Below are 20,959 nucleotides of genomic sequence, written 5' to 3'. Positions count from 1 at the left end.
TGACTTCGGTTTCTTACTATTATGATTCCTGATTGATCGGGGGAAGAATGTGTATTTGTATATATCTGTACTTTAATCCATCTCCCTTATTTTATCTTTGTGGTATGATCTACCTAAGTGGTGTGGGGGCCATTATCATTCCTTTAGTGTCATCGTTAAATTCGTTTGTTCTGAACCTTTCTAGAAGTCTAAGCCTCGCTTGTTCTCTCCTCACTTCAAGTGGTTCCCAGCCTAATCCCCTAAGAGACCTGTCACACTGGTCTTCTTATTATAACAATTTTTAACGAATCTAGGGGATTTTCTCTGGAATTCATCTGATTCTTTTTGCCAAATATTCTCTCTCCCTCACCACTCTCAGTCACTTAACTAAAGCGAACACTGTACGCATCCTTGTAGTACCATAAGACGAGCATTGCTTGCGTCCGCATTAATCTTACTGATTTTTACTTGATTTTCAATTTAGGCTCACGCAGGGCTTTTGGGATTGCTACGCTTCAACCCCGAATGTAGAATCGCGCGAATGTATATTCCCGGAAAACCTGGTGCGAGCGACGGGGTGCGCGCCAGAAGTGATTCCAACTCCACTTTCCGCCAAAAATGCCTCACCGGGGAATAATGAGTGCACGAGACGATTACTCGCACATCTTCATGCCGTCGCGAACCTAACATTCATATTTCGAGCTGTGGACGCCAGTGGTGGAATAAACCGCGACCGCACCGTCTCGTGACTGATCCTCTCCGGGTTTCAGTTCGCAGAGGAGACGGAAAAAGGTGTTGATCGGCGTGACATTGACCAACTCGCACAACGGCTCTGCGGACGCTTGACAGGCCCGTTTACTGTTGAAGCTGAAGCATCTCAATGTCGAATGAGGCGTAGTCCATACCATGGTCCACGGTCTGAGATCAGTGCTTGCCGAAGAAATGCGAGAACAATTATTTTTTCATTGCTGCATGTTTTATTATTCCTACAAGCCGCCGCCAGGGTGTGTGGCAGGGGGTGAATACACACAAGACTAATTTTGATCCGAATATTTTTACCCCTACCGCGGTTGGACAATGCTATTCTGATTACTTATCGTTTGTGGAAGAAATGATATCTTAAATCCATCTGTTGTACACTTAATATCTCTAATTTTATTGACATGATCTCTCCTACCATAGTACGATGGGAATAATAATACATTTTCAACATCACTGCTAAAGAGACCTTCCAATTTATGCAAGAGCTTCAATCAGTAATTTAACCTTCGCTCCGTGAGTTATTCCCAACATAGCTGTTGTAATATTTTGGATACGCTCCTAAGTTTATCATAACAAATTTTTACATATCTAGCCCCTTTACGCTGCACGCGATCCAACTCGGCAATGGAAGCCTTTCGCTCGATACTTTTCGATCGATAGATTCCGTGACATAATGGTTTCCCTTGGATCTGCCCGAGGACAGTTTTTCGCCTTCGCAGTCGAGATATCGATGAGGCGGATTACGAAAAGGAGTCGAGAGATTTATTTTAAAAATTCCCCAAAGGTATATTAAAGTGGTGTTATTGATTTCAACAGGAATCTCATCATCAACCCCAATTGGCCAAAAGATCCTGAAAATTAAAGGTCTTCGTGAAGAAAAACATGCCGTAATGGGAAATACGAGGGCTTGTAGACCACAAACAAAATGACCTTCAGAAGCACTCATGGTGGCATATGGAGGTAACATTTCCCCTCAAAACGCGTACGCAGGTTTGAGGTGGTTACATTCATCCAGTGTATTTTGAGCAGCGGAAGTATGGAGACGTGTTCTAGTGTTGTGCCAACGCGAGTTAACTTTTCTTGAATTCAGGAGTTGATAGTTGCGCAGATAAGTTGCCTTCACCTCATCGTCCGAGGTGTAATGATTACCCTCGACTTGTCTCTTGAGTTGAGGAAAAAATAAAATTCGCACGGTGCAAGATCGGGGAATAAGGAGGAGTTAGTTTGTTCTCGAGACGGCGTGGTACCCATCGTGCACAGATTTTACGGTATCCCAATTGTTCAATAATGAAGCCGACACGTTCCTTGGATATTTCAATATGGTTTGCGATACGCTTTTGAGTGATTCGCCGATCATTTTGAATCAAATCTTCGACGAGTTTGCGATGTTTATCGTCTGTGGCAGTGATCGGACGTCCACTGCGTGTTTCATCAACAATTATAGCTTCTTCAGGCTCGCAACCACGTAATTTTACTACCAATCGATTTAAAGGAGACCTATCAACAGCGTTGTCACCATAAACAGCCTTTAAACGATGATGAATCTCAGTAGGAGTCACTTTTCTAGTAGTTAAAAATTCGATTACAGCACGCTGTTTAACTCGCGTTGAAATAGCACTAGGACACGTCTCAATGCTTCCGCTTCTCGAAATACACTGGATGAATGTAACGACCTCAAACCTGCGGACGCGTTTTGAGGGGAAATGTTACTTCCACATGCCACCCGGAGTGATTCTGAAGGTCATTTTTTTGTGTTTTATAAGCATGTGTGCATTATTTTTCAGCTTACCCTCGTGTCGTTATAAAATATTGTAACAGATACCGGCACAAGTTTGATTTTCCCTTTATCGAGTGCCGTTACTCTATTATTATAACGCCATTACGCACGGGGTAAACTTTTGAAATGACAGCGAAGAGCATTGAAATGCGCACAGAAGGATGCCCTTGAGAACCGCATATGCGCTGAACTTCACGTACTAAGTCGCTGTGGAGATAAGGCTACGACTCATGGTAAAATCAATGCTGTGGGAATTTTTAAATTTTCCCTCTTTATCCAACCTGATAAAATGAGCTGCTCTTTACATCTAAAATGTAAACGAAAGGCGAATTATAAGCGTTTTTAATCATTCGCTAAAGCACTGTTTAGGATTTGGTGTCGGGCCTCTCAGTTCTCACTAGGATAAAAACTGGTAATGGCGAATCCTTTCATTTTAGACTGGAGGAGAAAATCACTCTGATTATGAGAAAAAATGTGCACTTTTCCACACATTTATTTGTGACGTACGACACGTTTCAGTAAATCGAACCGTCATCAGGTACAATACTTGTTCCTGAAGATGGTTCGATGAACTAAAACGCGTTTTACGTCACAAATAAATATGTGGAAAAGCGCAAATTTTTTCTCATAATGACGAACTTCCGCCACATCTCGCCTGAATGTGTTGAATATATTCACTCTGATTTATTTCTACTCTAATGCTATCTTGAGACGTGGACGACAAGAGCGGTAGGATGGAGAAAATTGGAAGCGATCAACAAATCGTGGATGGCGTGTAGAACGAAGAAAATGTATACGATATATCGTTTACGTAGGTATATGTATGGATATACGAGGGTGGGCTGAAAAGTAATGCACACATGCTTGTAGAGCGCGAAAAAAAACAGATAACAAGATCGGGAAAAAAGTTAATTTAAGTACAATTCTCAAATTTCAAAATCATTTATTTATTTTTCAACATAGTCACCGTTAAAGCTAACTAATTTCTACCTGTGTATACGTAGATGAGAAGATAGAGTGAGTACTTAAGCCGGCCGCGGAGAGGGGCGACACTCGGAGGAAGGAGCCAATGGAATATTTTAGAAATGTCGCCACGCAATACTAGCGCCCGGTAAAGAGGTGAACTATAATTTGCAAGCAAAGACAGCTGATCGAATAAAATCAGCCCTTCTGCGATTTCTTCGATTGCTTACGCGAAAACTTCCTGTTAACTTATTGTTTGCCTGTACCTGTATTTCATGATGAATATTGGCCATGCTTCATTTCCGTCAGAACTGTAGCTTGCCTCTTGTGGCAGCTTTATTAGAGTTTCTATTTAATTAAAACCGAAACCTGCAAGATCTTGTCACCTTCCATTTGACATCTTTTCATCTTACGGGAGAATTTAAAAATATGTGGAAATGATGAAGTGAATGGAAAGCGATATTCCGGGACTTAATCGAGGACTCCAAATGAGTGAAGGAGATCACTTTTTGAACCAATTAAATAGGCGTCCGAAGTGCCGACGGATGGAAAAAGAACTGTCAAAATACAATTTGATGCGAAATATACCTGAAATTCCTTTTTTTTCTGTTGCAACAAACCTTTTAAATTAACGACTAAGTGACTAATGTTTAAAGCAAAAAAGACCAAATTTATTGAATTAATTGAGACAAGATATTACCCATTCATTCGAAGAATATTCAGCAAAACATGTACTTCCGAAAGATATGACGAGAGGGCGAGCAGAGGTGTTCAAAGGAAATAAAGAAATCGATCAATCCCAGGTGTAATCATTTATCAGTTAACGATTTCTTCTACACTGTCCTCATTGGGGGATAACATTTGATTATAGTTACGTCGATATTAACTTTATAATTTCGCGTAAATGCTTTACCTACTATTCTTACTCTGATTGTCTGAATGAGATGAGGTATTTTATCAGTTTTTTCTTTCCCTCCAATCACTCCAATGCTTTTTTCAGAATCACCATTAATTTATCTCATCTAACTCTACCAAAAGCTTTCTCATAATCAATGTATGCAACTTGCACTTCAATGTTCTTATCCTTGTTTCGTACGGCACTTACTGTCAACAGACCTATTGTAGTATCTATTGTACCTGCACCTCGTATGAATCCATAATCGTTGTGCTTCCATCAACACTGTTTAGTTTCCCTTGCAACCTCCTGTCATCGGTTTTAATAATCACCACACCACAGACAAAGTTAAACAATGAATACAGCTGAAAATTTTATCATACTTTAGGGGCATTTATACCAACATAATAAATTAAAAAATTTGGCAATCGGACTCTGAAACCCCACGAAAATGAAAAATTCCCATTATTTTCTGAACACGCCTCGTAAACATGTATGGAGGTAGTCTCAGTGAATGTTTTTTCCCTTTCCCCTTCCTCTTTCTCATCCCTTACCCATCCCACCTGGTGCTTGCACCCCCCGCCACACACCTTTTCGGTGGATCGCGGGGTATTTATGTAGATGAACCCCCAGGACTCAAATAAATGCTCAAAATCCCACCTCACCCCATTCCCTTGCTTCAATCATCAGTGTTCTTCTGTCGACGAAGTCGGACAGTAACAGTCCAGCCACCTTTGCGAATGTTCTTCTTATGTTTCTGTGCGTAGAATAGTGTCCTCGAGGGATGATAGACTTGCTGTCTAATCTGTGCTATCCGTACGTCACATCCGGTGCGCAAGTCAGGATTCTGAAGAGTAGCATCCGCGATTCCCCTCCCTCTTTCCAGACGGACGGAAGTGCGGTTGTCGAGCCCATCGGCGTGCATCGCTCACCCCTCCATCCCCTCCACCCTCCCCTCCCCCCCCCCGTCGCACCTGTTGAATCCACGTGGGGCGTCGTCGTTGTCCCCTCCCCCCCTCTCGCTCTCTTAATGAGAGACGAGCACTCACACATCCCTCTCAACCCACCCCATCCCTTCTCCCTTGCCCCCCTCCCAAATCGACGCCATCCGATTGGGGTCCCCATTCATCCGCACCGAAGTCCGAAGACTGTGTGCCCTCTCCCCCCGGGCTCCCCTTCGCGCCCGCCGCGCACACTCCCCGCCCCGACTCCCTTTGCTTGACATCATTCACTCTCTCCGCATTCTAAATGGCACAGAGATGGGACCTTGAGAGTGTGCTGCTCGGGTCACTTTTGTCCTTCGGTCTTACACAAATTATAAAACCATCTTCTCTCATTAGCGTATAAATGTATACACACATATTGAAATGTAATGAAATAATTGACTTTGTAATTCCACACACTTTATTTTAAAAACGCCAATACGCAGGTTTCGACGTTGAACGTCATAAAAACACGACGCAGGTTTCGACGTTGAACGTCATCGTCAGGTGGACCACCTGATGATGACGTTCAACGTCGAAACCTGGGTCGTGTTTTTAAAATAAAGTGTGTGGAATTACAAATTCAATTATTTCATTACATTTCAATATGTTACGCAAATTCCATAAAGTTACGCCTGAGACAACAAATTTTATATACGCACATATGTATATATATATATATATATATATATATATATATATACACACACACACACACACACACACATACATACATATATATATACATATGTATGTGTGTATATATACATATGTGTATATAATATATATATGCATAGGTATACATATACAATATATATATAAATATATTTATATATATTGTCGGTCGCGGTAGTCCAGTGGGTAGAGCGTTGGACTGCTGACCGGAGGGTCCCGGGTTCAATTCCCGGGCAAGGCACTCTGGGCACCCACCGCAGCTCCACCCAAGCTAAGTGATTTTTCGGGTATCAGATCTTCCGGGGAAACCATTTGTGTCTGTCTATATGTATTTATGTGTACGTATGAATGTAACTATAACTTTTATGCTAATATAATAATATATATATATATATATATATATATATATATATATATATATATATATATATATACGAATTCCATTTAGGAAGAAGAGACCATTAGGTCTCAATTTCGCCCAAATAAGGATCTCTGTCTTTTCCAATCCTAAGATCGGTTTACTGCAGCCTTCCATTCTTCTCTAATTAGTGTCAATTCCCTCGCCATATGATAGGTCCCCTGTTCCACGTCCTTCTTAATTTATCCTATGTACGAGGGTCATCCGGAAAGTAGTACCCGTTCGTGAAATAAAGACACAAAAGTAAATATTAACAAACATAAAAAATTTTATTTGAAAGAGGATACTTTAAACTACTTCTCAACATAATCTCCAAGCAAATTAAGGCATTTGTCATAACGTGTGACAAGTTTCTGTATTCCTGCTGCATAGTCCTTCGCCGCCAGCTCATTGAGATACGCGAGGGACCCATCTTGCACAAATTTTTGCATAATGCAGATGGTGTTTAACAATTTCATGAACAATTGTTCGAGAAACATTGGGAAAATGCTCACAGATGTCATCAATTGTGACGCGCCGATCGTTCCTCACGAATTCGTCAACTGAGCTCACCAGTTGGTCTGTAATGACAGACGGTCTCTCCGAACGCTCATCGTCGTGTGTGTTCCCCCTCCCCATGTTGAAGTTGCGACACCACCGCCGAACAGACGACTCGTCCATTACATTGTCTCCATACACCTCCTTTATTTGGCGATGAATATCACATGGGCGAACGTTTCTTGCATTGAGGAATTTAATCACTGCCCTCACTTCACAACTGGCGGCGTTCTCAATTTTTTTAAACATTGTAAACAATCACAGAAACAACACAGGCAATGCTAGCGTCACGCAACTTGGCTCAGAGAAGGCAGACAAGCCACTGAAGCTATCTGACCTCGTCCAGTGGCTACTCGCGTCGTCAGCACTTCATGCGGCACGAACGGGTACTACTTTCCGGATGACCCTCGTACTTGTCTCTTGGCCTTCCTCTCGGGATATTTCCTTCAATTTTCCCTTCTTTTATGTTTCTAACTAATCCATTCTGCCTCAATGTGTGTCCAATCCAGCTAGTTCTTCTTTGCTGTAGAGCTCTCCATATGGTCCTTTCTTCTTCTGCTCTTCTATTTACTTAATCGTTCCTCACTTCGTCTGTCCATTTAATCTTCAGCATTCTCCTCCAGCAACATGTTTCAAATGCTTCTATTCTTCGTTGGTCCACTTTCCAATATTCCACGTATCCGATCCGTAGAGTGCCGTGCTCCACACGAACATTTTGACGAACTGCTTCCTTGTTTCCAGTCTTAGGTTATTTGAACATAGTAATTGCATCTTCTCAAAGAACGCATACTTCGCTGGGGCTATTCTTCGCTTGATGTCGGTTAAGCTTCTTCCATCTCCACAAGTTATACTGCTGCCCAAGTAGATGAAGGATTCCACTTGCTATAGTTTCACTCCTCGAATTGTGAGAACTGCATTCAGCTTCTCTCCTCCACTCACACAAGGATTCTATGTGCACTAAATACACTGCGCAAATTGATTGATGTCCTTGAGACTGGTTCAAATTGAAAAAGAATGTATGTCAGAGAGGTTCTGGGAAATGAGTCTGCAGTTCATTCGCACTGAAAACACGAAGGCGAAAGAGTTAGCATCGGTTTGGGAAGGACCGACTTAATTAATTCCTTCTTTCAAAGAGTTTTCGCCGTAAGTCTCACTGAATGTCTCCGATAGCTTAAGGAATCGTATCCTACTGAAAATGCCCAACATTTAATTCTCATATAATGGAATAGAGCGTTTTCTGAAAAATATTAAGCCTAATAAATCCCCTGGGCGAGATGAAATATCCGCTCTTATATTTAAGGAACTAGCGTCGAAAATTGTGCCGAATCTAGAAATCATAATAACTGGTGCCTAATGGGTAACAAAGCTAGACGATAGTTAATGTAACACTTTTATTTAAAGGCGGCGATTGGGAGGAATCTAGTAATTACGGACCTACTTTACTGGCATCCATATCTTGTAAGGTCGGTTGGAATATCACGGTCATGGAACTCAACCGAACTGGAAACCTATGGCATGGATAAAAGTATCCTGGGCTGGATTAAAGGCATTTTGAATGAACGGGGACGAAGAGTAGCCATAGATGGTGTTAGCTCAAATGCAGTGGAGTCATTTCTGGTGCTTCCCATGGAAGTGTCATTGGAACTCGTATTCCTTATTTACATTAACGACATTAACTCCGTAGTTAATGGTCGGATACGTTTATTTGCCGACGATGGTTAACCGCGATCCTGAGGACGCAGCAGCTTTAGCGGATGACCTAAACGTTATGCAATGCTGATGCGATATGACAATTGCAATTAAACTTTAAAAAGCGTATTGTGGTGAATTTTCTGAATAAGAGCAATTCCCTCCCGAGCGCCTACTGCATTGGGAACACCGGAATAGAAAGTTTAGCCTCCGTAAATTACCTAGGTGTTACCCTCACTCACAACCTCTCCTGGGTAAAACATGCTCGTATACGGGGAATATATGGACAAGCTGCGAAAAAAAAGGATTTATGAGAAGAGTACTGGGTAAATGTGATGAAAAGATTAAAGAGACATGTTATCGTTCGCTGGTTAAGCCTCATTTAGAATAGGCTACTAGTACAGGTACCCTGTATAGTATGTATGTGTATGGGATCCTCACGAAGTTTGATTGATTGCCGCATTGGATCGCGTGCAGCATAGATGAGCCAGATATGGCTTATTATGGTTAAATTACTGATCTAATCACTTCCATAAATTGCACAATGCTCCGTCAGAATCTGCCAACAGTATTAATGAATCGGCATTCATGTTGAATATTAGTTTTCAGTGTTTGTACGCGAAGAATTGCATAACTGTCCTTTGGCTATCTACAATTTCGTTGCTAATTTTGAAGAGACCGAATTCATTTTCAATGTTCGATGTTGTGCAATAGCATAGTGTTGCATTTGGTTCTCGTAAGTTTTCACCACTTCAAATGATTCGTAGTACCGTGATCCTCATTTTATTCAAGGATAGCAGAGAACAGTATTTAAATATTTCAATCAGGTCAGCATGTATTTCTTGAAATTGACTGATGTTAATAAAAACCAGTTTGCATAACTTATGTTAATTGTTTTCAATCAAAAGGATGTTGTTAACGGGACTCGAATGCACTTAAATTGTTGAGGTCCAAGCAGTGCTTGTTGAAACAACAAATTTAGCCCGACCTAATGATGTAAAAGTCAGCAAAATCCATGTGTTTCGTCACATATTATTCTAGTTGCTTTTGGTGCGGCTTCATGAATTAAAAAATAACTGCAAGGGCAGTCATGGCTACAGGGTTCGTCCGGAAAATAAGTGTACTGATTTTTTCCCGCCGCTCCAGGCGCGCCCAGCACCGCTCTGACGGGCTGCGATTGGAGGGGGGTATGTTGGCAAGCGACGCTGAAAAAGGCAGCCGGCTCTGAGCTGTGGTGTAGTGAGGAGCTCTGTTAACGCGAACCTCCACGCTCGACCCACGTCACGGAACGCGATGCCGAAGTTTTTGGAGCAGCGTTATTCCATCAAATTTGCGGTAAAGCTTGGGAAATCGTCTACCGAAACTGTCGGTATGATTAACCAGGCTTACGGGGAGTCAGCCATGTCCAGAAACATGATCTTTCGGTGGCACAAGATGTTCGTGGAGGGCAGAGAAGAGGTCGACGACGAACCACGGCCTGGACGCCCATCAACGACACTCACCGACGAAAATGTGCGAAAAGTTCGCGATGTACTGAACTCTGATCGTCGTCTTAGTGTTCGGATGATAGCAGAGCAGTGTAATGTGCCAAAAACAATAGTGCACGAGATTAAAAACGTCTGGCGAGCGATCAAAAACATCTGGCGGCTGCATCACGACAATGCGCCGTCTCACACCGCGCTTGTCGTGTCGGACTTCTTGGCCAAGCACGGCGTGGCAACGCTGCCGCACCCGCCCTACAGCCCGGACTTGGCACCACCGGACTTCTTTCTGTTCCCGAAGATAAAGAGGAGTTTGAAAGGAACGCGATACGGGACTTTGGACGCCGTCAAAGAGGCCGTGACGACGTGTCTTCGAGAGGTTCCCGATGATGCCTTCGCGGGAGCGTTCCAGGAACGGGAACGCCGCTGGAACAAGTGTATCGACTCACAAGGGTCCTATTTTGAGGAATATTAGCTTAAGATATGTAAAAGTGTAATAAATTTTTTTTCCTGAGCTCAGTACACTTATTTTCCGGACAAACCCTGTATATCTTAAAAAGCCTCCAATCTCCAAATAGTATACATTTAAAGCACTTATCTTGCGTCACACACACATACCACAATCACTGTTTCATCGCACTGCAGTAAAAATACAATGAATTCGCTTGCCAATCAACTAATAGGAAATTTAGGTGTATATGCTTGGCTTTCTTCAGAAATTCGTAATGCTACAATTATAAATATACTGTGGCATCTTCTTGATTTATCAAAGAAGACATTTCTTTAATTGATGTCTCTACATCTTAATGTTTAACGCACACATTAGACGCATTCTCTTAATGATGATCCTGAGAACCATTTAACTGCGGTCGAAATCAAACTTATTGTTCTGTAGTCTTTTTATATGGCTTTTTTTTCCTTTTTCGGAATAGGAACTAAAAAACTGGTCTGACGTTGCCTTTCGGCTGAATTCCTCCCTCATAAATGCTTCGTAATTGTCCATAAAACCTCTTCTTCACGCGTTCTCTGAAAGCTTTCAGCAGTTCCGCGGGAATGCTATATATCTCCGCGGTTTTATTTGATTTCAATTCCCGGAATGCCCTTTCTGTCTCATCATCGAGTGAGCCTGGATCAAAGCCATCCTCATCCACGTGATTTTTATCGTACTATATCTAACCTTGCTGGCCTACTGTCTTTACTGTGTAGTTCTTTAGATACTACATAGTACTCCTTATACTTTTGATACTACTATAGTATTCCTTACATCCCTTGAACCTTCCCTGGTTCTAATAATATTTTACTTGGGTTATCTCTGATTGTTTGCGCCTATTTTTCCTGCTTACTTTCTGTATAGCGCACCAATTTCACCCTTCCTTTGTTAACATTCCACATCCTCGCTCTGCGTCACTCACCACGCCTCCTTCGCCCTGTTAGTTTACCGTCTCAATTTGTTGTTTAACTCTGTACACAGTCTTCTTCCTAGCTCTGTGTTTACAATCTTCTATTTCCTGTGCTTGTCTATCTTTCCAATCCTATCATCCGTAATCTGTGGTTTTGATGCCCTTTCTCTAGTTACGTGTTATATAGTTTCTTTTTTTTGCTTTAGATATCCCTTTTTTATCCTTCGGAATCTAAATATTCGTGTTTTAGGTCAAGGGTACTCTGTTGTGTAATCACCCCCTGCCACTATCCCTTCCTCTTGCCCTACCCATGCCTCCCTGACATTCCTTCCTCATTAACGTTCCGCAGCACCCGAGGCAATTCGCTACGATGGAATTAACACGATTAATATCGATTTTAAGGGATTTTCCTGGTAGAGAAAGGCTAAGCTAAACATTAAAATAGGAGAGAAAAAACTAGAGTAGGTGGAATAGTTAACGTGTCTCGGAAGTGTTTCGGACCAACACGCTCAAAGTAGTAGGGACGGAAGTAGAACAATTGCCCTAGGCAGGGAGGGACGCTTTCTCAAGGAGTGAATTGATGGCAGGCACGTTGAGTAAGGATATTAAGAAAAGACTCGTAAAAACTTTGATATGGAGCGTAGCTATGTACGGCGCGGAAACGTGGTCATTGAAGCAGGAGGATTGAGGTAGAATGGAGGCTTTTGAAATGTGGGTGTGGAGAAGAATGGAGAAGGTGAAATGGACCGAAAGGAAAACAAATGAGGAAGTACTTGGTATGGTGGGCGAAGAGAGGGGTTTGTTGGGAGCAATCCTATGGAGGAAGGAAAAATGGACGAGGGGCGTATTGACCGACAGTGGGATGTTGAAGACTGTAATAGAGGGGAGAATGTTAGGCAAATGAGAAAAGGGAAGGAACAGGATAGGGATGTTGGATGATATGAAAGGAGGAAGGAAATACACAGAGATGAAGAGGGACTTCTAGAGTTGGATGTTAGTTTGTGTTTTGTTAGGAGAAATGTACTATTTAATTGGTAGTTGTGTCCATCCAAAACCTGCCTTAACCAGTAGATTACCTAGTAGCAATTATTTGATACGATTCCTATGCCAAGGTTTGGCTTCAAGTCTTTTACTAAGGTAAATGCTCAGTGCTTCGTTCAAGATGAGTACTAATCTTCTTCCCCCTCTCCTTTGCCTCCCCCGCAGGTGATCACTCCGCAGAGACGGACGACAGCGTCTGGAAGGGCCTTTGGCTGTCCCGAGTGAGTGTGAGGGCGGGCGGTTGGGAGCCCGCCCGGCAGACTCCCTCGGCGTGGCCGGGAGCCCTTTGACCCCCTGCCCCCAAGGTGGTCAGCATCGCCTCCACCCGACGCCCCGTCACCCCGAGGTCGGTGGTCATGAACCACAAGGGGGCAAATCGCCGACCCACCGACTCGCCGAGGGACGCTGCCAAGACGCCGCCACACCGGCGGAGAGATTAGCCGACCACGACGAGAGGAGATAGAGAGGTCAGTCTGTCGGTCATCGACCGCCGTCCGTTGATCGCCACCATCATCATCATTAAACACGCCACACTCTTGACGTATTTCTTAATTGGCTCGCATTCTTGGAAAACGGTGATAGCAATGGGATCCTCATGAAGTTGGATTGATTCCTGATCGAGTGTAGCTCAGAGAAGCTAGATTATGTTAAACGAAGCTGTGATAAACTGAGTAGCGTGCCCAAAATATTATAGCAGCTAGGCTGGGAATCAATCACGGAGAGAAGGCTTAATTACAGATTAAATCTCTTGCATAAATTGGGAGGAAGTTTCCTGGTAAGGTTAAGAAAAGAAATTTTGCCTTTCCACGTGAAGATATAATACTTCACAAGACCATGGTTTCAATGCTGCGCGTCATCATCAACACCTGATGATTATGCGCAGCATCGAAACCATGGTCGTGCGAAGCATTAAATCTTTATGTGGAAGTGCAAAGTTTCTTTTTCCACTCTCATCATGAAGGAATTCCACAAAGTTAAGCCTGAAAATGTTATGTTTAGAAAGTTTCCTCTTTAACGAAGATGATGAAAATGTATTATTAGCCCCGTTGTGCTACGGTATGAGAGATCATGTCAATAAAATTGGAGCGATCAAGTGTAGAACAGATAGATTTGAGATGTTATTTTCCCCACGAACGATATGGGAACCGAATAACATTGTACGACGGTCCTAGGGGGGAAAGTGTTTTGGGTCAAAGGTAGTCTGGTGCGTATTCACCCTCTGCCACACACCCTAGCGTTGACTTGCGTTTGTACTATGCAATAATAATAATAAATATTATGACCAGAACATATGTTAACGGAAAACACTTGTGGCATGTACGGAAGCACGAATGGAGCATGAATTCTTCACCGAAGTTTCGGCGGTGGTGGCGCTTCCGTTATAGAAATTTATTTTAATGCAACCATTTCAGAGTGTAAAAATCATTCGCCTTGACTGGGATTCGAACCCAGATCCCTCAATATCCGGTCGAGTGCTTTAGCCACTTAAGCTACCGAGGCGTCCTCTTAAACTCTGAAATTTTGGGGCTTTTAAAGGAACAAGATGTTGTGACGAAATACCGTACATACAATGTCACAGGCATTCGTAGTCGTGCGCAAGGCGCCACAGTCCACGAGGTTAAAGCCAACTTTAAACACTTATGGTGTTTTCACTTTGACAAATTCCAAAGAAACTGCGGAATTTATTTTATTTTTTTATGTATACCCTACATTAGCATTAAGTGCATTATCATAATGTGACAATAATAGTAATGGGGTAACAATGTCCGGGGGGCGAGCGTGGGCGTCTGGTGGTCGTTGGAAGCGTGGGGGTGAATAATTAATTGGGCCACGTTTTGTCCGGGCGGTTGGAATACTTTCATTAGCGTGATATGAGCCATCTCCCAAGTTATCACCTCTGTGCTGTTTGCGGATTCGGAAACAGTTATCGTTACGTAGAAGCACTGATCAGATGGTCAAAATTTCAGGAAGCGGGGAGTTTTGGGAGTGGTGTTTGCGGAGTTGTTGTGATTTTGTGGAATAACGGTGTGTGCTATTTCGGATTGGAAGAGTGGGAGTGTGTGCATGCCGCCATGCGGGAAAAGGCGAAGGAGGAAGTTCGAGAGAGGGGGTAAATGGCGTATGTGGAAATTGTGGCACAGAGACGGGAGCAGTGGCGATATCTCTCCGGGGGCATTCAAGGTGTGCGGGAAGGGGCGAAGTGGGGGGAAGGAGTAATTGTTTAACTGAAGATTGTGACATGTAATGCCGTGTTTTTTCTTGTGATCCAGCAGTCGACTGTTGGCTTGGATTGTGTGATTCTGGGACAAAACAATTGATAGTTATTTATTTTATATATATACATATATATAAATACATATGTATATACATATATATAAATACACATATATATACATATGTATAAATACATATATATATACATATGTATAAATACATATATATATACATATGTATAAATACATATATTTATACATATATACACACACACACACTGTAAGCCACCAGGTGTGGAGCAGGGGGTGAATAGACACGAGAATAATTCGACCCGACATGACCTTACAGCGGTGGAACAATGTTATTATGATCCCCTATTGTTCGTGGAAAAAATGACATCTTAAATCTATCTGTTCCACAATTAATCTCTCTAATTTTATTGGCATGATCTGTCCTACCATAATACGATAGGGGTAATAATACATTTTCAACATCACTGCTAAAGAGACCTTCCAATTTATGCAAGGGATCTAATCTGTATTTTTATCTTCGCCACGTGAGTGACTCCCAGCCTAGATGCTCTAATATTTTGGATACGCTACTAAGTTTATCATAACAACTTTTTAAAAATCTAGCTCCTCTACGCTGCACGCGATTCAATTCGGCAATCAATCCAACTTCGTGAGGATACCATAATATACTTGCAGCATATTCTAAATGAGGCGTAACCAATGATAAATAGCATATCTCTTTGACTTTTCCTCACATTTACCAAGTACTCTTCCAATAAATCATAATTTTTTGTTAACTTGTCCACATATTCCCCGTATGTGTTTCGCCCAGGAGAGATCGTGAGTGAGGGTGTCGCCCAGGTATTTTATCGAGTCTACACATTCCATTTCAGTGTTCCCATTGCAGTAGGCGTTGGGGTGGGAATGCTCTTTTTCTAAATATTCATCTCTACGCACTTTTTTAAGTTATATTCTAATTGCCAACTGTCGCACCAGTGCTGTATAGCATTAAGGTCTGACATCTGACAAAGCCGCTGTGTCATCATTATCACGGATATCACGGTAAACCGCTGCATCGTCGGTAAATTAACGTATCTTACTGGTGACTACGGAATGAATGTCGTTAACGCAAAGTAGGAATAAAAGAGGTCCGATGACACTTCCTTGGGGAACACCTGATGTAACTTCTACTGCGTTTGAGCCAACTCCATCTATCACTACACTTTCCCGACCATTCAAAAAGGCCTAAATCCAACCCTGGATATTTTTATCTATGCCTAATACTTATAGCTTTGCGAGTAGTTTACTATAAGGTACTTTTTCAAAGGCTTTCTTAAAATCTAGAAAAATCGCTTCCACTGGAACATTGCTCTCTCCCGAAATAAGAATATCATGAACAAAAAGCGCAAGTTGTCTCGCAGCTTCTACCTTTTGGGAAACAGTGCTAATTTTTCATTAATAAATTCTGATTATCGAGGTGTCTCACGATAGAACTAGCAACTACAACTTGTCTATATTCCGTAACGTTGCACGAAATGGTTGCGGGGGAAATAGGTCTGTGATTGGTCGGTTCCTCCTTGTCTCTGTTTTCAAATATTGGTGTTACGTTGGCCGTTTTCCAATTTCTGGGAACCTTGTGATCTACCAGCGACTTATTAAATATTATTTCCAGATGCGGCGCAATTTCCGAAGCTAGATCCTTAAATATACGAGTGGGTATTTAATCGGGCCCAGAGGATTTACTAGGCTTAATATTTTTCAGCAAACGTTCTTTTCCGTTATATGAGATTTCAATTTTGGGCATCGGTTGACCGGCACGATTTGGTAAGCTATCGGAGGTATTCTGTGCGATGATGGTGAAGACGCTTTGAAAGAAGGCATTTAATAAGTTAGCGAATAACTGATCGTAGCACTTTTCCACTTGATAAAATTTTATTTTTCGACTGGGTCTCGATGTATTACATCATCATCAGGCTACCTACACCACATCACGCCTGAAGCTACTCATTTTGTTAATAAGTTGGCCTTTTCCAAACTGCCGATTACTGTTTCGCCTTTATCATTTTTGAGTGAATTTACGGTTGACTTATTTCCCTAAACTGCTCTGACATATGACCAAAATGTTTTTGGATTCTCTTTCAAATTTTATAGTAATCTTTTCCTTTTGAATTCCCTGAATGCTTTCCGAAATTCTTTCTTGGCATTCGCCCCAGATATATTGTACTCATAAGTGATCTCATTTTTTTGTCGCTTAGAGATATTATCCCTAGTAGTTTACATCTTGGCATTGCATAGCCTTTGACATCGTAATGCCCTTCTAACATCCGCGTTGTACCATCTAAGTTCCGTGTTATCTTTTATTATTTCAATGGGAATGATCTTGTTGACTGCTGGGCGCGTGATCTCAAGGAAGTGATTCCACGTATCCTCTGTATCTCGGTGATTACAACCTTTCTTAAAACTTGCCAAATGATTCTGTAGCACGCACTTTAGGTAATTGTAGTCCCCTTCTTGAAAGAAGTAAATTTTCCTTTCGGGCTTCTTATTTCGGACCCCATGTAGCGAAAGCTATTTATTGCCCTCTGGTCACTAATTCCTTGTACAGTTTCTATAGTAAAGACTTTTTTCGGGAATATTCGTTGCTAACAGTTCAAGAATTCTTTTTTATATTGTCTTTACCGCCCGTTTTAAAACTATATGTGCTTGAGTCAATAGATGGGACACTGAATTCTCCACCGATTATAACGTCGCGATCATTGTATTGAAATAAAAAAACTTTGATTTGCTGACATAATTCTAGAATTGAATTGTCTCTGTCGACTGGTGGTCTGTAAAATGCGTATACATACCTGTAAATTCTTTTGGATTGAGGACTTTCAATTGAGTTGCAAACGCTTTCCAAACCAATACCCGGAATTACCTCGGCCCTGCTGCGCAAGAATTTTTAACTGCAGTAAAGACACCGCCCCCGATTCTATTTGTTCTGTCATTTCTGTGAATGGAATAGGATTTTGGGAAAATTTCACCGTCGGCAATATCAGTGGATAGCCCGCTTTCTGTCCCAATAATTATATCTGCGCCTGTGCTTTGAATTAGGTGATGATATTCAGCGACTTGGTTTTTTAAACTTCGACAATATACTACCAATACGGGTAATGTTTCCTTGACATTACGGGTTTTTGCATGCTTAACGAGGATCGTCTTCTTTTTAATATTGAATCCTTTTTAATTTTTTTATTATTATTATTTACTGGGAATTTCATAAATTTACTGAGAATGAACTTGATGACTGCCGAGCGCGTGATCTCAAGGAAGTGATTCCACGTATCCTCAGTATTTTGGTGGTTACTAAAATTTTAAATAAAGACTTTATTTCTTTAAATTAGGAAATGAACACTGTTACACGCACTTCAAGACATCATAGTCTCTTTCTGAAACAAGTGATTTTTCTTTTGGGCTTCTTATTTAGGAATTCATATAGGGAGAAATTAACATATACTTCCCTGTGGATGGATAAGTCATATAAGATACCATCTACATGGTAACCTGTTTCCCTTTGATAGTTTCTTAGTTAAGACTTCTTGGGTATGTTCATTAGTAACAAATCAAGAATATTTTCGACCCTAGTTGATGTACGTAATCAGCGTATAGGAATGTCGTAGCGGTTCGCAAGTATCTTTGTGTTTACTCCCGTTTTGAATCTATATCGTATGTACTGCAATCAATAGATGGGGCATTGAAATGCCCACTGATTATAATGTCACGATCGTTATTTTGGGATGAGACACTTTTGATTTTATGGTCTAGTTCTAATTATGAATTATGTCTTTTTTGGCATTTTAGTACCCTGCAAGCTACCGCTTGGCAGGGGTGGATACACATAAGGCTAATTTTGACCCGAATATGATCCTACCGTGGTCGGACAATGTCATTCGGATCCCTTATCGTACGTGGAAAAATCTACATCAAATCTTTTTGTTGTACACTTAATCACTTTAATTTTATTGACATGATCTCTCCGACCGTAGTACGACAGGGGCAATAATACATTTTAAATATCACCGCTAAAGAGACATCCGTCCAATTTATGCAAGAGATTTAATCTGTATATTAACCTTCGCTCCGTGAGTGATTCCCAGCCCAGCTGCTCTAATATTTTGGATAGGCTACTAAGCTTATAATAACTACTTAGTACAAATCTAGCTCCTCTACGCTGCACGCGATCCAATTGGGCAATCAGTCTAGCTTCATAAGGATCCCATATACTTGCAGCATATTCTAAACGTGGCCTAACCAACGATTGATTACATTTCTCTTTGACCTTTTCATCACATACACCAAGTACTCTTTTAATTAGCTTGTCCGTATATTTTCCGCCTAGGTATTTAATTGAGTCTCCTCATTTCATTTCGGTGTTCCCGATGCAGTAGGCATTCGGGAGGGAATTGTAAATTAAATCTTTTTCATCAATTGGATGGACATCTCTTTGGCAGTGATGTTGACAATGTATTATTACTCCCATCATACTACGGTAGGAGAGATCATGTCAATTAAATTAGAGTGATTAAGTGTAGAATAGATAGGTATGAGATGTAATTTTTTCCAAGAACGTAAATGGATGAGAATAACATTGTCCGACCGCGGTATGGTCATATTCGGGTCAAAATTAATCTGGTGTGTATTCACCAACTGCCACACACGCTAGCGGTGGTCTAAAATAAAAAAATACGAAAGCATGTGAAAAGGAAATAGGAACAGGACAAGGAAACATTGATTTACGAACGAAATGATTGGAAAGATAGACAAATGAAGGAAATGGGATTTTGTAAACACAGTGTTAGGTCGAAGGAAATAAAAAGAGTTAAATTATAATCTAGCGAAAAGCAAAGAGTCGTGGAGCGATATGGAGGCCTTTCCAGTTATAAAAAAGGCCCTATCTGTGTCCAAAATCCTAATCAATGTACAGCATCAAAACGTAACAGGATACAGCAAAGAAACAGTCATAAGTTGGTAGCGTCAGCTTTCACAACGAACCCGTGAAGCCCAACGTACATTTCCCGAAACAAAATATGCTTTTCGGGCTTCGGAAGGACGTCAATTAGTTACATTGTGTTTGTGAAAAAATCTTATAAAGATTGGCGGTGAGATAGAGAGACACTCGTCGTGATCAGTCGTAATATTAGCGCTGCAGGGTTAACACCGTACGGCCTTATGTATTCGAAACGTCACTCGCCGTAGTGGGAATGCTGTCACATACTGGGTTCATACTGTGGTATCATAGTTTTCCATGTGTTACAGGTCTTATTCAGTCGCTTTTGTCCGGTGTCGTGAAGGATCGCGTGAAATATTTCCATGAAGCTATTTTCTTGGTGCGAATGGATTCTCATAAGTGAATGGCGTCCTCAAAATGTGTCACGGTCAGAAATTTCCTTCGCGATTGCTTATTTTAACTTCAGTGAAACCTTCAGGTTTTGGGTGTTTATTTTAATCTGTACGCTCGCATTTTGTTTTACTCCAGCGTCAACACTAAAACCAAGGAGTTGTGTATTATTGACATTCTATCACAGAGTTGGACGTATCAACTATTAGTAAAGGTTTTTATTGAAATGTCAAATATCAATTATATTAATGATGATATGTGTTTATATGAAATCTTTACGGAAGTCTTTGATGGCATACATCAGGTCTGTAACAATTTTTTCCTCTACTTAAACCAAACACATAAGCTTATTGTGCATAACAAATGCCTATGGTAGTGTGATTTCTTATATCTTCGTTGCTGTGCTCATTTTTGAATTGCCAGTTTTTTTCGTTCGAATTGAATAAAATTATCAGTTTAAATTCTGTAACACCCAGTGGATGTTTAGTTTGAATGCAATGGAAATTCGCAAATGTTTGGTGGCATTAGGTGTAATGCTCTCTCATGTAGCAAACTCTTCCAAGCGGCAATTGAAAACATGCGTGTCATTTGTAATCGTTTTGATCACTCTTGTGTATTACTATTGCCTTCCGTCGGACGCAAATGTTATTTTGAGTTAATTAGTAGGCGACGCAACCATTTCTTACCTTGTTAAGTCAAGTCACCGCCAGATATTAGGATACAGCTCACCAAAATTTCGAGATGGGCTCCGCTA

The 20,959-nt window shown here is 41.3% G+C and overlaps 1 protein-coding gene across 1 annotated transcript in view; it reads left to right on the top strand.

Annotated features, from left to right (window-relative positions):
• The first annotated feature begins 12,827 nt into the window (after window positions 1–12,827).
• LOC139693283 (uncharacterized) overlaps window positions 12,828–20,959 on the top strand; it is a 34,069-nt gene continuing 25,937 nt past the window's right edge. The window contains exon 1 of the mRNA XM_071591396.1: window positions 12,828–13,067. The gene's annotated coding sequence lies outside the window, so the exon portion shown is untranslated. The remainder of the gene's footprint in view (window positions 13,068–20,959) is intronic.

Source organism: Hetaerina americana, unplaced genomic scaffold, assembly GCF_022747635.1.
Source record: "Hetaerina americana unplaced genomic scaffold, ioHetAmer1.1.p SCAF_46, whole genome shotgun sequence".
NCBI classification, from domain to species: domain Eukaryota; kingdom Metazoa; phylum Arthropoda; class Insecta; order Odonata; family Calopterygidae; genus Hetaerina; species Hetaerina americana.
This window is presented reverse-complemented; position numbering and strand designations above follow the sequence as displayed.